This window comes from Chiloscyllium plagiosum, chromosome 9 (genome assembly GCF_004010195.1).
Source record: "Chiloscyllium plagiosum isolate BGI_BamShark_2017 chromosome 9, ASM401019v2, whole genome shotgun sequence".
In the NCBI taxonomy this organism is placed as follows: Eukaryota; Metazoa; Chordata; class Chondrichthyes; order Orectolobiformes; family Hemiscylliidae; genus Chiloscyllium; species Chiloscyllium plagiosum.
Window position 1 is genome coordinate 85196989 of NC_057718.1, and position 17881 is coordinate 85214869.

The following is a 17881-nucleotide window of genomic DNA, read 5'->3' on the forward strand; positions in this document are numbered from 1 at the left end:
CCCCCACCCCCTCTCCGGCCTATCACCCTCACCTTAATCTCCTTCCACTTATCGCATTCCCAACGCCCCTCCCCCAAGTCCCTCCTCCCTACCTTTTCTCTTAGCCTGCTTGGCACACCTTCCTCATTCCTGAAGAAGGGCTTATGCCCGAAACATTAATTCTCCTGCTCCTTTGATGCTGCCTGACCTGCTGCGCTTTTCCAGTAACACATTTTTCAGCTCTGATCTCCAGCATCTGCAGTCCTCACTTTCTCCTAGTTGTATGTATGTATGTCGATTTATTTATTTAGAAACATTACACAAGACAAATGGGCAGGAAATTTGTCACCAGAATACATGAGCATCAGCCTGCAACAAATCAATACGATCAATCCTCCCGCATATCAATACATACTGATAATGAAGGACACCAATTCAACTAGGACAGCATCACAACATTGCAACAGGCTAAACCATAACAACCTCAGGAATCCCTAGAGGCCTGGTATTCATCCACTGGTTTCTTAAACTAACACATTGAAACAGACCCCATCTACAAACCACTATAGAACAAAAGTGGAAGTAGAACCACCCACCTCAACGTATAAATTCAGGGCAGATTATAACTACAGTACTTCACCTGGAGGCTACACAGCGCTGAAGATGTTGCCCAGGAGGGAGACAAAACATTTACAAGGAAATCAACCAGCCTGGCAAACTAACCAACAACTTCAACTGGACGTTGGCTCAGGAGGAACAGGTCTTGGCCTTAGCCATGCCTTTCTCTCCAGTTTTACCACAACCCAATATCTCCCAAAGAGAAACTTACCTTTGCTACCAGTCTCCTAGGTAGGACCTTATCAAAGGTTTTGCAGAAGTCCAATTAGAATACATCAAAAGCATTGACTTCATCTACATACCTGGTCAACTCCTTGAAAAATTCGGTCCAGTCGGTCAAACAATGCTGAGTGCTCTTGATTAATCCCAGCTTCTCCAAATTGAGATTAATTGTGTCCCTCAGAATTGCTTAAAATAGTTTCCCCAACACTGAGGTTAGACTGACTGGTCTGTAGTTTCCTGGTGTAGCCAGGTTGTTGCACAGAGAAAGACAGGAGGACCTTTTGGAGAAATACTCGTGAAAATGAGATGTTAGCCAGGAGGCTGCAGAGAGCCAGAGGTATTAGTTACCGATAGGGGCTAGGAATGATCAGTGTAAAAACAAACTGCTGACATACAGGGGAAAACAGCTTGTAAACTGTGAATGACCGGAGTCCAGGTACTGCTTGGTACCAACCATATTCTGCAGAAAAAGTAAGAAAGATAGTTTAATGCAGAAGCCTTATATGGATGAAGGGCAATGAGGTAATGCTACTTAGCTCCTTGGTTTGCAGCCAATAAGGTAAAGACATGCAATTAACAGATGAGCCTGAGTCAACAGGGAAATGACATCACAACTCGAGAAAGATAAGGAAAGAAGATAAAAGAAGACCCTTGAGGCATACAGGTCACGATAACTCCAGAGTCCAACACTTGCAAATCAAACTGTATGTCAAGGATGTGAAAAGAGAGCGCGAGAGTAGTGTGTGACCAACATCAGCCCTCCTCAACAGCAGGAAAACAGTTATCTTTTATATTCTGTGACTACTCAGGGAGTGTCAGAGGACTTGCGTGGGTATAAAAACAGGTTTTTAATTCAGTTTGTGGCAAAATATATAAACTCTAATTTGTAAGAGAACATATAAGAAATAAGTGCATGGTTCAATACAATCATAAAGTAATTTGTAAAGTTGTAAGAATTGACTCTTCTCCTCTCTACACACACCGGCAGCTGCAGCTGACATTTGCTGGAATCAGACAGCAGCTGGTGGTTGCCGGAAGTATACAGGCATCAACACTGGTTTATCCTTTGCTCACTTCTTAACTAATGGTACCACCACGGCTGTCCTCCAGTTCTTCGGTACTTCTCTTTTGGCAGAGGGGTGTTGAAAATTTTTGCAAGTACCCCTCTATTTCTTCCTCTGCCTTACTCAACAACCTGGGATATATTTCATCCTGACATGGAAGTTTACCTATTTTAAGTGTGCCAGACCTCTTAGAACCTCCTCTCTGTTATACTAATTCCTTTTATTGTATCACAGACGTTCTCCATGATTTCTATACCTATACTGTGCCTCTCACTAGTGAACATCGACCCAAAATATTCATTTAGAATCCTGTCGACATCCTCTGGCTCCACAAACAAGTTACTGCTGTGGTTCTTAATGGACCCTCCTCTTTCCTTCATTAATCCTTTTACCCTACAACTTAGGATTTTCCTTTATCTTACCTATCAGTCTTTTCATATCCCCTTTTAGCCTTCCTAATTTCCTTTATAAATTTGCTCTTGCTTATTTTATACACGTTCTGCTATTTTAATTAAAAACTTGCTTAATTCTAGATTCTTCTGAACTGAAAATGAAGCTCATTTCCTACATATATACTCTCCATGTCATAAACCCAACAATATAAACATCTTTCCATTAACACGACAGAGGTGTGCAGTCATCTGATCTTTGACAAAACGTTCGATTTCGTTAGTGTTCACAAAGAGCTGATCTATTGTTTTAAAGAGAACCCTTCACAGAAGTAACTAACATTTCCCTGCATCTCTTTAGAAATCCAGATTTCCAAGATAATATATTTAAAATTTATATAAATTTATAAAACCTTTCAATACATTCCACTCCCCAAAGAAAGATGAAAATTTCCATCAAAATGTTCTTCTCAGCACTACTTTTGTTCTATTAACAGAAATAATATATACATTAACTGTACAAATGTTTCAACATCAACAATATTTTACATAAAATCATTTTAGTAATTGCATCAATCTTCATATGTGCTCTTGACAAAGAATTTGCTATAATATTGTTTTTCCAGACAAATAAATGATTTTAAAATAATATGGCTGGAGTATTAAACTCTACCAAAACAACCTTGTCCCAAAATTTCTCTAAAACAAATTAAAGTATTGCAGTATGTGTAAATAGTGGTTTCTTCAGAGTTGTTCAATGTGTAAATTTGAAACTGATGTAGAGACAACACAAGATTCAGTGTCTCTTTCTCCACTATTAAATATTTCTGTTGATGTAAATCAGTCTCTTCAAAAAATAACAGGAAGGCTGTTAGATCTTCATTTTGTCTTCTTGTAATAAAAGGCACCCACACTAATATTGCTGGCATCAACAGCCAGTTTGAACGGTTCAGTGCTGCTAAAATCAGGTGCATTTATCAGCTCAGCTTTCAAACTGTCATTCTTATGACCATCCAATCTGATAATCATATGTCCATTCAATGATTCTACCTTTCTAATAAAATCTCAAAAGGAATTAACACAATGCTGAAGTTTGGAACAAACCTCTGATAAAATCCACTCATGCCAACATATCATAGAATTGTGCATTTGTCTGAGCAGTTATTTCACTTCTCTGGCCTTGTCCAACAGTGTCTCAAATAAATCACTTTTGCTTTCACAAATTCACTTCTAGCCAGAATTATAATTGAATTGTTTCTTTGTAGTCAAACAGTTTAGTCCAATCAGACAAATGTTCTTTTGAGGTTAAACTGTGTACAACCAAGGCTTCAATTTAGTCATTTATATAGAAAATAATTGGTGTATTTTTCATTCCAAATAGTATAACTTTACATTGATGAAGTCCATCTGGTGTTAGAAAAGCTGACATTTTTTTGGCTATATCAGTGAATGGAACTTGCCTATACAAGTGCATGTTAGTGGCAATTTGTGTGTCCAATTCTTCCAATGCAGTCCTTGACTCTCAAAATAGGCATGAGTTCACTTTTGTCACTATGTTGATTTTATGCAGAACCTTTGTGATCTACCTCATTTTGGCAACAGCACAATAAGTGTGCTGCAGCTCCCATTATCAGTTAAATTTTGTCATCTAATTATTCCATACTGTTTTCCCTATTGTAAATACATTATTTTCCTGACTATCCTCACAATAACAATATTTCTTTAATATAACTACCACAGTCATTGATTTTTCTTCCTATCTGAAGTACTCACTACATAACTCATGATTACGTTTCTCTTTGATTTGATATGGTCCAGTGGGGCTTACTTTGACAGAAACCAAAATTTCAAACTTTGGCCTTATTAATGTGCTCTGTTTTTCATTGTGTTTTGAGCACTCTTCAAATATGTTTTGGCCAAATTATTTTTTTCAATTAGCTTTTCTCTGAAATCCAAGGTACCAGCTGGAAGTATAACCTTCAACTTAATGGTATTTGCTCCTTGTCCATATTATCACCTCAAAAGGATTGAATCCTCTGGATCTATTAGGTCCATCCCTGACAGCAAGCAGTAACAAGGGAATTCCTTTCTCCCCATCATTAGGACATTCTCGACAATAACAGTTAATCACGATCTTTAAAATTGGATGCCATGTTTCAATGAACCTTGAGATTGTGGGTGATGTTCAGAAGATATAAACTGCCACACTTCCAAACTATTAATTCTTTCTTTGAATATTTGTGACATTTAATTTGAACATGGATCTATTATATTTCTTCGGGTAATGTGAATCTAAAATAGCTTTTCTCTTATAATTTTTGCAGTAATTTTTCCTAAAGGCACCGCTTATAATATTTTGTTAAAACATGTTAAAAAATCAGTTCATTGAATTCAAACAGTGTAGAGACAGACCATCCGAGTTCATACCAACCGTTCAAAAAGCATCCCACCCAAATCCACCCTGTCACCTTGGATTTCCCATGACTAAGCCACTCATCCCTAGACACTATGGGCAATTTAGCATGACCAATCCACGTAATCTGCACATCTTTGGATTGTAGGAGAAAATTGGAGCACCAGGACGAAACCCATGCAGACATGCAATCTCCAATATGCAAACTCCACACAATCGATCAAGGGTGGAATCAAACCTAGTTCCCTGGCAGAACGCAGCAGCAGTAGAAACCAGTAGTTCCATTGTTAAAAAGATACTGATTCTTATTCTTATTCTTGGTTTTAGGTAGGAGTTCTACACAATTTATTTTAAATAAACCTTGGTAAATATTACTTTTAAAGCTAGTATCAGAACTAAAGGTTGAACTGATGGTTGCAATTTCCCTGCTACCTGACATGTCTGACAAACATGGCAAAATTTGACCACATTTTTATGTACTATATTCCTGTTTAAAATTTTTAAATTTATGTTTGCCGAATACTTAAGTGACCATCATTGAAATTTTATGAACCCTCATAAAATTTCATTATGATATTCAGATGGGACTACCACCCAAAGGACTACTGCCCATTCTTCACTAGCTGAAATCTGAAGTGGTCTCTATTTCTTCATTAATATTTTGTCTTTCAAATAATAACATTCAGATATTGGTTCTGATTCAACATCTGAGCAGTCAATTCAACGTAACTCTCTCAATTCAGCACCCCCTCATTGTATTTCCATTGAAGAAGATGGCTAACTATATCAGACTCATTCTCTTTGCCTTCATCCTTTCCAAGATAAAATTAATTTATTTTATAGGAACTTGGTTCAGTATTCCAACCACAAATTCTCTATTTACTGAGTCACTCTTTCATCCAACTCTTACAATAGGACTGTCTTGTAACCTCCATATGTATTCCAATTAATATTTTCTCCTGTGCCAACCATTCTGGAGGCCACATTGTCTCATCACAGAGTCATATAGCATGGACACAGACCCTTCAGTCGAACTCATCCATAAAAGAACTCCAGAGTATCCCGTCACCCTTTATTTACATGTCCATAGTTCTTGACACTGGTCTGGCTCCCTCAGGGCCAGCTCTCAGAATGAACTTCTCACAGTACTGTTTATATCTGTAAGCCAGGGCTCCCTGATTTAACCAGGTTAACAGGCCCAATTGGGGAACTCATATTTTATGAGGTCCACCTGGCTGACCTTGTTACAATCACTACATCCCTCCCCCTCTCAGTCCAGGGACATAGACCTGTTCCTTCTCTTGTAGCCAATCCTTGGGTGTTTTTGCACTGGGTCAGATTCCTTTGACTCAGCCTCGGATATGAGTGGCATATACTGGACCATAGTCCGCCTCTTGTTTCTGGAGGGTCTTGGAAGACATTCTACCTCCTCTTCAGGCAATAAAGACTCAAGGCTGCGACATCTGCTGTGTCCATCCCAGACTTTCTGTGAGGTTTCTTCAATACTGAACAGAGTGGGAGAACCCACAGGTTCCAAAAGCCTTTCCAGCTGTTCTGTGGGGCTAGTTTTGTTTTGCTCTTGTCCTGTTTGTGAGTTTGCAGTTTTCAATTGGTCCACCTACTCATTCAGGACCTTCACACCTACCCAAACATTTTGTATGTAATGGGACATGACCTCACATCAATCATGCCTCTGACCACGCAAGGCCACTTCCATCATTTCGGAACCAAACTTCATCCTCTGCAGTAAACTGTCTCTCGCACTTAGAAGAGTGTGTCCGGCATTGGTGTTCCTGATGCCATTTCACCCTCCCTACTTAGGTCCATGAAGATCAGATTTAACTCGGTGTGGAATCTTCTCCCCATTAGCACTCAGCTGGAGCTATACTTGTAGTTGCATGAGGGGTGGTCCGATAATCAAATAGGAACCAGGACAGTTGAATCTGTAGACTGTTTCTTTAAGCCTGCCTTCAAAGTTTGGACTGGTCTTTCTGCCAGACCATTTAACAATGGATGATATGGACCTGTTCTTATATGCCAAATGCTATTAGACTTAAAGAAATATTCACATTCCCTGCTGATAAATGATGGCCCGTCATCTGTGACCAACGCTTCCAAGAGCCTGTGTATTGCAAAAGATGCTCACAGTTTTCTATCCTGGTTCCTATCTTTGACAAATGAACTATACACACGTTGAACCATTTTGAATGGGCATCCACAATGACAAAGAATATTGAGCCGATAGAAGAACTGGTGTAGTGACCATGTAACCAAGCCAGGGTTAACCCAGCCATTCCCACAAGTGTGGGGAGCTGTTGGCACTCTGGGCCCTGGCCCACCAATGTAGCTATATCTGCATCAAATCAAGTCTGCTACCAGACATAACTTCTCATTAACAACTTCATTTTGGACACCCCTGGTGGAATTCAGCTAGTATCTGGAGGCAACAATCACTCTTGCTCCACATTATAAAATAACATCCTGTATGGATATCTGGTCACACCCAGTTCAATAAGGTTTCAATTTTAGTTGTGATGGTCCTTTTGTTTCCTGCAAACCAACTGTTTTAGTTTTGCCAGGACATTCACAGTCTAATATTGTCAGAAGGGCGTTCAGAAAACCAAAAACCAGAATTAACTCTTCTAGCACTACCTGTAGTGTATCTGCTAGCAGAAGGCAGCTCAAACCATTGTATTTGCTGCTTGGCCTCCTGGCCAGTGTTCCAACTTCTATCTGTAAGCATTTAAAATGAGAGCCCTTTGTTTAATTCGAGTTGAAACTACAGGCAACACTGCCTTGTCTTTTTGAAGTAGCTCTACCAGGGATTTGTGGTCTGTTACTATTACAAATTTACACCTTTAAAGTTATTCGTGGAACTTTCTCACACCAAAGATAACCATTAATCCCTTTTTCTCTACCTGGGCATATTTGCGCTCTACATCAGCTGGTCTGGCAAACAAACGCTATTGGGCGTTCCTCTCCATTGAGCCATCTGTGAGTCAATTTTACTCCAAGACCATTCAGGGAGACATCGCATGTCAGCACTGCATCTTGTTTGGGATCATAGTATGTCAACAACTTAGACGATGATAGCCACCTCTTCACTTTCCTAAAGGCTCCGTCTTGGCTTTGAGACCATTTCTAAACTGACCCTTTTCAATAGTATATGTAAGGTTGCCAGGATGCAGACCAGGTTACATGTGAACTTTCTGTAATAACTCATCAATCCCAGGAAAGATCTAGACTCCGGTACAGATGTGGGAGTCATGGCACCTTTGATTGCCTTCACTTTATCTTCCAACAGGCATAACCCAGTCTTATCGATCTGTAGCCCAAGTAGATCACTTGGGATACCTGGGACATACATTTTGCTCTTCTACTACGTTCAAGTTCTCTTAAGTGCTCTTTAATGGTCTTCCTTGTTGTTAGCACACATGGCGACCTGGGGAGGACCTTGTAAAATGTTCTCCATCCCACTCTCATCGACACTGAAATAGCTCCACAGAGGCTAGTATGCCGTCATCAAATCACCAAGTCACCCTTTATTTACATGTGCATAGTCCTTAACATTGGTTTGACCTCAGAGCCAACGTGGGCGGCACGGTGGCACAGTGGTTAGCACTGCTGCCTCGCAGCGCCAGAGACGCGGGTTCAATTCCCGTCTCAGGTGACTGACTGTGTGGAGTTTGCACGTTCTCCCCGTGTCTGCGTGGGTTTCCTCCGGGTGCTCCGGTTTCCTCCCACAGTCCAAAGATGTGCATGTCAGGTGAATTGGCCATGCTAAATTGCCCGTAGTGTTAGGTAAGGGGTAAATGTAGGGGTATGGGTGGGTTACGCTTCGGCGGGTCGGTGTGGACTTGTTGGGCCGAAGGGCCTGTTTCCACACTGTAAAGTCTAATCTAATCTATCTGTAAAGTCTAATCTAATCTAATCTAACTCTCAGAGTGAATAGAACTGCTGTCACTCCTGTTTATATCTGTCAGGTAGGGCTCCCTGATTGAACTAGGATAACAGCCCCAATCAGAGAACTCATATTCTACCTTTAATTTCTGCTTAACTGATTCTCCCCAATTTCTTTCATGTGAACTCGGGAGTCTTCTTACATGAAAACAAAACCGAGACCTTAAACCTTTTCAGTTTCCAATTATCTACAGATTTCTAACCAAATCCTCATGGCTTGTAAGCTGCACAAATAAACTGCTGAGGTAATATATTCCAATAACTGCTCTGAAAAACTCCTTCCTAGGAGAGAAACTACGTTTGCGTCAGACTCTAATTAACTGTATACCCATCTTCCCTGAACTGTCCTAACATCTTTCAATTTTTCATGTTTCTAAACTGAAATTGATCCTTGATTAACGTGAAGTGGAAACAAGCTTCAATGCTTTTCCTACTTGTTGTAAACTCCATAGTATTACCAATTTTCCATTAACACTTCAGGATTTACAGTCATTCGCTCTCTGAGCAATGCTGGAGTAAGGTACTATCTCATGAGGACTTGGATCTTAATTTTATTTTAAAGAAAGCCCTTCTCAAATATAACATCCATATGTCACTAATTTGAAATGTAAACTCTAAAAATATCAATATATTTCAAATTACATACCTTTCATCACACTGACATTTTGACCATTAGACATAACACAGCAGATGGAATATGATAAATTTTACTATACTCATTTCTGGAATGATTAGATTGTCCTGCAAGGAGAAATTGTGTAAATTTGGCATATACTTCTTGGATGTTAGAAGAATGAGAAAAATTTTAAGGGGTTTGACAGGGCATTTGCTGAGAAAATGTTTCCCTATTTGGGGAATCTGGAACTTGGTCACAATCTGAGAAGATAGAATCTCTTCGGATTATTTGTGACTGAGAATGATGGGAATTTCCCCGTCAAAATGTTATGAGTTATAATCTGTAGATGCTCAATTATTGCTCATATATTCAAAACATACTAATAGGTATTCATTCAGAAAATGAATGAAGGGCTTTGGGGTTAGTGCAGTTAGGTTGAAAAAGATGACCAGGCATGTTGCCAGGACCAGGCATCTTTTTGAATACCAGGGCAGCATAAAAGGGTCAAATGGCCTACTCTTGCTCCAATTTCTTATGCTATTATGACAGCCATATTACATTGATGTTGTAGTTTTGCAGTAAGTTAAGGTATTATAATTGTCTTCCTCTGCAATGAATGAATTTATTAAGTAAAATTTGTGAGACATCATTGACTGATTTGGATGATACTGGATCTCACAGACTGACTGGGCCTCTGAGCAAAGGACAAAAAGAAATAAAGGGTCGAGAATGTCATGCTGGAAAAGCACAGCAGGCCAGGCAGCATCCGAGGAGCAAGAGAATCAATGTTTCAGGCATAAGACCTTCATCAGCAAAGGCTTATGCTCGAAACGTAAATTCTCCTGCACTACAGTTTTGACTCTGATCTCCAGCAACTGCAATCCTCACTTTCCCCAAATAGAAATAAAGCATTGATACAGCAAGTTTAAGAATGTTAGGTGTACCAATGTGCTTTACAACCTATGCAGTACTTTTGAAAAGCAATGTAGAATTGACAGCAGCCAATTTGCACAGGGCAAGAATATACAAACAAGGAGATTATGACCAGGTTTCTGTTTTGTGATGTTGTTTAAGGAATAAGTATTGAATAGTCATCAAGGAGAATTCCCTTGCCCTTCTTTAAAATAGTTATGGGGAATCTTTATTTTAAATTATTCATGGGATGGTGATGATCACTGGCATGGCCAGCATTTGTTACTCATTTCCAATAACCCTTAAAAGGTCAGCCACCTTCTTTAATCAATGTCAACCATTTCTTGTATGTATATTTGTAGCACCGTTAAGAAGTTCAGGGTAGTTGACACAGCGACAGTGAAGGAATGTCAATGCAGTTCCGAGTCAGGATAAAGTTCATAAAGGAGCTTCCAGGTAATGATGTTTCCTTACTTCAGCTGTTCTTGTCCTTTTAGGTAGTAAAGGTGCATTTGGAAGGTGCTGGTGAAGGAGGCTTGGCGAGTTGTAGACAGTACACATTATTTCAAAAGTGGGAATATTAGATTCACCAGTCTTTCATGAATATTTCTTCATTAATTCTGATATAAATATTTGAAGGAATAATACCATACATACAAATCTACTAAAATATACTCTTGTCAAAGATGACATGTTGCTATCACTTCATTACCCACATATTATACTATTACCAAGGGGTTTCAGTACATTTTCATTGATTAAAAATGGGAACTCTTGCTCCAAGGAGAATAAAAACCAGAAATTAGGTAAGAAGCATTCTAACAATATTTATGTATTTATCCCAACTCTCCAAAGGAGCAATTCACTCACACCTTTGTTATGCCTTATTCCCTCAACTTAGAATATTATTTCAAAGTTTGTGAGAAGATTTGTAGCTCGGGTGCTCGTTGCTGTGGTTCTTTTCGCCGAGCTGGAAGTTTTTGTTGCAAACGTTTCGTCCCCTGTCTAGGTGACATCCTCAGTGCTTGGGAGCCTCCTGTGAAGCGCTTCTGTGGTGTTTCCTCCGGCATTTATAGTGGCCTCTCCCTGCCTCCCAAGCACTGAGGATGTCACCTAGACAGGGGACGAAATGTTTGCAACAAAAACTTCCAGCTCGGCGATTAGAATATTATTCCTTTTCAAATAGGCTATGAATACTACCAATGACATCTCTGGATGGCACAAAATAAGACATATGAACAAAGAGCAACCAATGTCATTTGGAAGCAATAAAAAGCAGTTGCCAGTCTCAAGGATGGGGCTGCTGGAAGTGTGTGTAATAGGATAAGGAATCAGGTGCTGTGAATCATGTTCTGGACCAAGTGTGAGTAACGGGGGTCAGATTGTAAGGCCTTTGAAAGGCAACTAAAGGTTAGCACTATTCCAGCAGCTATCCTTTGGTAGGAACACAAACTTGAATGAGAAGATTCTTAGATAGGAAGGCAAATGCAATTTTTAAAAAAATATATAGTTTTATTAAAAAAAGGAATTTTTTCTTTTGAATATTACAACGAATACAAAAGCAAACAATTCAAACCAATATTAAAAAACAAACCCACAAATTACACAGATAAATAAATAATAACTAAGCTAAAATTGGAAAATCTTAACAATAATAATAACAATCATAATACAGTTCAGCGAAACAAACCAATAGCCCTCGATCATCGAGCACATAAGTTTATATATATTCATATGTTCATAGTTCCTCCTCACTGGATACCAGATTCATGACATAGAATTGTCATGGCTATATAAAGGCTCTTATTAGTATGCCGGACAAATCTGTACCCAGGTAGTCCAAAAAGGGCTGCCATGTCTTATAGAAATTCTCAGTCTTATAGTGCACCATACTCATAAGAAAGTCCAAAAGAATGTGCTCCATGACTACCTTATGCCAACCCGCCAGCCCCGGAAAATTTTCCGACATCCACCCGAATAGAATGTTCTTTCTTGCACAAAGAGTGATGATACTGAAAATCTTTTTCTCATGTGCATCTAATGAAAGCGAATTAACAAAACCAAGAAGAAGAGATACCAGGTCCATCTCCACCTCTGTCCCCAAGGCCTTGTCTATTTCACCTACCACAGCTGTCCAGACAGCCCGCAGTCTGTGGAATGACCAAAAACAATGAATAAGCGTGCCAATGTTCATTTTACATTTAGGACACATTGGAGATGCTCCCTCTTTAAATTTAGTGAGGTGGTCTATGGCCAAATGGTCCCTGTGGAGTATCTTCAATTGCAAGACATGGGTCCTGTTGCAAATCAAGATCCTTCTTGCATTTTCCCAGATAGCCTCCATATTTCAGAAAGGATCTCAATGTCGAATTCCCACTCCCATACCCGACAGAGCAGTTCTGTCTCATCCGAGGGACCCTCTCCCAGTAGATGATAAGCATTGCTAACAAATAACCTACCCTTAGCACTCAACACCCTTAGAAGGGTGGTCTCTTTTCGTATGAAATTTCTAATTTGAAAGAAACGAAAGAGGTCCCTACTGGGCAATTCATATTTCCGAATCAACTCGTCAAAGGACATCAATACTGTCCCCTTCGAATAAATCACCCAGGAACAACATGCCCCTAGCTGCTCACAGTTTAAACCCAGAGTCCATCAGCCCAGCTAAAAGCACAACACACCAACTATGGGTGTAAAAAATGATGTTTTAGCAATATTACCCTGATACTTTGCCCTCCATGCCTTGACAGTACTGATGACTATTGGGCTATAGTAATATTCTTTAACTGTTGTCATTTTGTCTAAGAACAGCATGCTAATAAGGGGGCATCTTGCCAGAGATATTTCGATGTCCAACCAAAGTGAGTGAGGGTCTCCCTGGGCCCAATCTTTCACGTGAGATAGCAACGAGCTTAACTGATAGTTTTTGATATCTGGAAGGCCCACTCCTTCCAATCCTAAGGTAACTGCAATTTAGTCAATTTAATTAGGGGCAACTTGTGATACCAGTTAAAAGAACTGAACCAGCCATTCAGTCTTCTAAATATTTGCTTAATAAAAAGCAGATGAGGCATTCGCATAGGATTCAACAGGCAGAGCAAAAGGTTCATTTTAGTGAGGGCTACCCGATCTAACCAAGAAGTGCCTCCCACCTACGAAGGTCCTGCTTGATTCTGTCAAATAAATGGGGAAAATTGGTTTTAAATAGTCGATTAAGAACGGGAGTAATAAATATACCAAAGTAGAGAAAGCCCTTCTGTGATCATCTAAAGGGGAACTGAGATCCACTCGCAGGATCAGGCACTCTTGTGAGACCACCCATGGGCATGGCCTCTGATTTCACAACATTTATCTTATAATCCACAAAGCAACCAAATAAATTGATGCATTGTATCAGTTATGGCCCTGAGACTGTCGGGTTTGATAAGAAGACAAGAACGTTATCTGCATACAGTGCGATCTTATGTGACTTCATCCCCACTTCTGCAGCGGTTATATTGGGATCCCTATGTATTGCCTCCGCCAGCGATTCAATCACCAATGTGAAAAGCAATGGTGACAAGGGACAGCCCTGTCAACTGCCCCTACGAATATTAAAATTGCTTGACCATAAATCATTGGTGAGGACCGCAGCAAGAGAATCATGATACAAAACCTCCACCCACCTGATGATGGTCTTTCCCAGGCCGAATTGCTTTGAAGTATGAAAAGAATATGGCCACTCAACCCTGTCAAATGCCTTTTCCGCATCTAAGGAGAGATCACCAATCCCTGTACCAATCGCTGTTGACATACTTGGATCATGTTAAGTAATCTCCTGACATTATCCATCAATCTGTGACCTTTTATGAATTCTGGTCCTCCTTAATGATAGGACCAGAATTCATAAAAGATAGGATTTTGAAGTTGACATTCAGAAGTGACTTGGGCCTATAGGAAGCACAGTCCTCTGGGGCCTTCCTTTTTTTAAGAATCTCCTCTTGACGCCATCATAGGACTTACTTTTCTGGAGTACTTCCGCCGAGAAGTCTTGAAAAAAACATGACTCTGGAGCCACAAAATAACAATGCCCTTGGGTCCTTCCCCTGTGCTATAGAGGGTTCCATGACCCTCTGCTTATCTTTGTAATGATGGAACTTTACCAGGACAGGGTGTGGGCACTGATCCGTACCTGACTTTCGTGTCATGATCCTGTGGGCTCTTTCAATTGTTATCCTTATCTTCTCAACCTCCAAACTAAGGAATTCTGGGAACCACTTCTTGAAGAGCTACACCGGTTGCTCACCTTCTGTCCCCTCCGATATGCAAATAATGTGCAGGTTCTTTCTTTTGCCCGTTTTCAGAAATCACCTAGCCGATCCAACAGACCGCGGACTGCGTTTCCAGGGCTTCAATCTGGCTCTCGGAGGAGTCAGTCTCTGCCTCTACCCCCGCAGTCCCGCACTTGAGTTTATCGGTCATTTTTCCCAGGTCTTGCAGCATAGCAGATACAGGAGCCAGCTCCTCTTAGATTTTTTTGTGGATCTGCCTCCCCAGGACCTCGTGAGATTTGGCCAGCTCCTCAACCAGGGTCTGGTGAGTAAGCAAGCTCACTGCTTCAATGGTTTGGGCTGTGTGCCCTGGGCGAGCTTCCACCTTTTTTCTCTAGCTGCAAAAATTGATTTTTTTTCAGGTTTCTAGCTCCTTTACTGTATTTTTACTCATAGTGAAGTGTATGGGAGGGGTTCCAGCGCTGTCAGGTTGGTTTTGCAGTGTGATGCCCAGCAAACGCGATCCTAACATGACGCTGCCAGCTTGGATTGCCGCACAAATACAATTTTGGCATTTATTTTGAGAGGATTTGAATATAAAAGCAGGGATGTACTTCTGAGGCTTTATAACGCTCTGGTCAGACCACATTTGGAGTATTGTGTGCAGGTTTGGGCCCCATTTCTCAGGAAGGATGTACTGGCCCTGGAGTGTGTTCAGAGGAGGTTCGCGAGAATGGTACTAGGACTAAAAAGCTTAAGATGTGAAGAACATTTGAGGACACCGGATTTATACTCGATGGAGTTTAGAAGGATGAGGGGGGCATCTAATTGAAATATTTAAAAAACTGAATGGTCTGGACACAGTAGATGTTGCGAAGATGTTTCCATTGGTAGGAAAGACGAGGAACCGAGGGCATAGCCTTAGGTTAAAGGGAAGACTTTTTAGAATGGGGAAATGAGAAACGTCTTCAGCCAGAGAGTGGTGAATCTATGGAACTCATTGCCACAGAAGGCTGTGGAGGCCAGGTCATTGAATATATTTAAGATGGAGATTGATAGGTTCTTGAGTATTAATGGTTACAGCGAGAAATTGGAAGAATGGGGTTGAGAAACTTATTAGCAATGATTGAATGGCAGAGCAGACTCAATGGGCTGAATGGCCTAATTTCTGCTCCTATGTCTTATAGGGTCATCTGGTTGCAGAAAGGCCTCTTTCCAGACAACAAGTGGCATGGCGAGAGCAAAGGCTGAGGGGATCTACTCCATAGACCCAATCAGTAAGAAGTTTTTTTTTCTTATCCCCAGCCTTTAGAGCATCTCTAGGCTCTTTTGCTCCCTCACCCTCAGCCTGGTGATGGCAATGGCACAAGTGCAGACACATGCGAGTATAATGTTCTCAGACACATGCTGCCTATTGTGGCTATCCTACGTCATGTGCCTCATTTGCACATGTGCAGGGGTCATTTGGGCATTATGAATAAATGCTCCATTTCAAATAATCATCAAATTTTCCACTGGATGCGTGGATTGAATATGCCTTCAGCACACTTTCAGTAGGACGTTCCAACCACCCCAAATTGCTTCAGGAGCACAGTAATTTTGTAAAAAATTACATCCAACCTAAGAAAGTGATTAAAAACCGAAGGGCTGGAGGTACCCAATGGGTTATCGACAGCTTTTTTGAGATAGGTAGAGAGGTATGATGAGCAAATGAAACAGATTGTAAAGGTGCTCATAGTTTATGACAATGGGATTGCTAAAAACACAATTTTATAGCCCTTGCAGTTCTCAGTGTGAGAAACAAAAGCTCACTCACTTTAATAATTTCAGTCTGAGACCAAAAATCTGAAACAGAGTCGTTTATTTGTACACTTGCTAGTGGGTGCCATGTCTAATGCCAGGTAAGGCAATGACAAATGCACACCAAATCCAACAAACTCTAGTTTGAATTCCCATATGTTTTCCTTATTCCATTGTTTGCCCCCATCCTCCGCGTACGTCATTCAGTTCCTTAAGACTGATCCCACAACTTCTGTTTATCGGGCCTTGTCCGTGACAAATGTCTATCTCTGCCTCCCCCATAAGGTTGTTTGATGTCATCCCATCCTTTGCTTACCATTATCTACCCCCTCCATCTGGCTGCCCCTCACAGCATCTTATCACTAAGCCCTTTTAATTGGGGTTTGTTCCTGTGTCTCTGTACAAGTGGGAAACAGATGTTTATAAAGGCCTCTTTTCACAGCATTTTATCCAGTGCCTATATTTCTACCATTGTTCTGTAATCACGTCTCATGCTAACATACCATTTTGTAACGGATGATATATTTCCTCATTCTTGCTAAGTCAACTCTCGTCCGAAACAATCCCAAACTAATGTGAATTCATTTACTCTGTATCAGAACTTATAATTGCAGAAATAACATTAATTCACCTATATCCCACATGAGTAAGTTATATCGTTTCAGTCAAACTGTTTCTCTCTTCATAAATGCTTCCAGGGCTGACAGATTTCTTCATCACCTTGGTTTTGTTTTCCGATGTCTAGCATTAGCAGTATTTTGCTTTTATTTAAAAAAAAGAAATATTAGGGGCAATGCAAAAAAGTCGTGGTGGCTATGAAGGTGAATGTTGACAATGGAGAAATTAAACAGCAGAGGTTGGAAAGGGATAAAGGATGGGAGGATGTGAAAGAAGCATTGGGAAAGGGAGCATCAGAACGAAGAACGGCTAGAGAGAGGGAGGGAGAGAAAAAGGGAGGGAAGGTGAGGATGGAGAAGTGAGAGGGAGGGGGGGAGGGTAATAAGAAACAGCTTGACTGGAAATCTTTATACAGTAATTATTCGTTGTTCAGCGGGTGATCTAAAGCCTTAGTAAAAGTGACACGCAGAGGTTTGGGAGGGAGAGCTTCATGGCTGACAGTCCCGAGATAGCCAGGGCAGGAGAGCTGGTTATAGATCTGGAAAGGGTCACTAGAAATTATGACCGATAAGTTTTCAATCACGAACAGGCATGTTTGTTAAAGTTCCACCTATTTTTTTCTGAAACCCACTTTTTGTTTACACCAAGATTACTGCAAAGCTGGCGGATTCTTCAAATGGCACCACTCGGACGGCGGCGAGCACGTGGCGGAAGTCACGTGCACTCGCGCGACGCCAGGGCGGGAAAGTGGCTGAGATCGTTTGAAAACAACAGTTAGGCGGGAAGCGCGAGGGCGCGGAGGGTGCGGCGCCGTTAGCCGTCAAATGGTGAGTGCTACCTTGACGGCTACCTACCTTTCATCACCTCAACGGAGAATCCGAGCCGCCAATATCGGAGATCCCCAAGGCATCGGGGGAAAGGAGGCAGTGCGCAGGGGGGTGGAGATGTGGCAGGAGGCAGTGGAACAGGTTGGGAAGGAGGTGGTGGAGCGGGTGGGGACAGTCAGGGGAGGAGGCGGTGGCTGGTGACCGGGGAGGAGG

At 41.0% G+C, this 17881-nt stretch overlaps 1 protein-coding gene across 1 annotated transcript in view; it reads left to right on the forward strand.

Moving 5' to 3' along the window:
- The first annotated feature begins 17562 nt into the window (after window positions 1-17562).
- Window positions 17563-17881, forward strand: part of LOC122553242 (barrier-to-autointegration factor-like) — an 18805-nt gene continuing 18486 nt past the window's right edge. The window contains exon 1 of the mRNA XM_043696827.1: window positions 17563-17668. The gene's annotated coding sequence lies outside the window, so the exon portion shown is untranslated. The remainder of the gene's footprint in view (window positions 17669-17881) is intronic.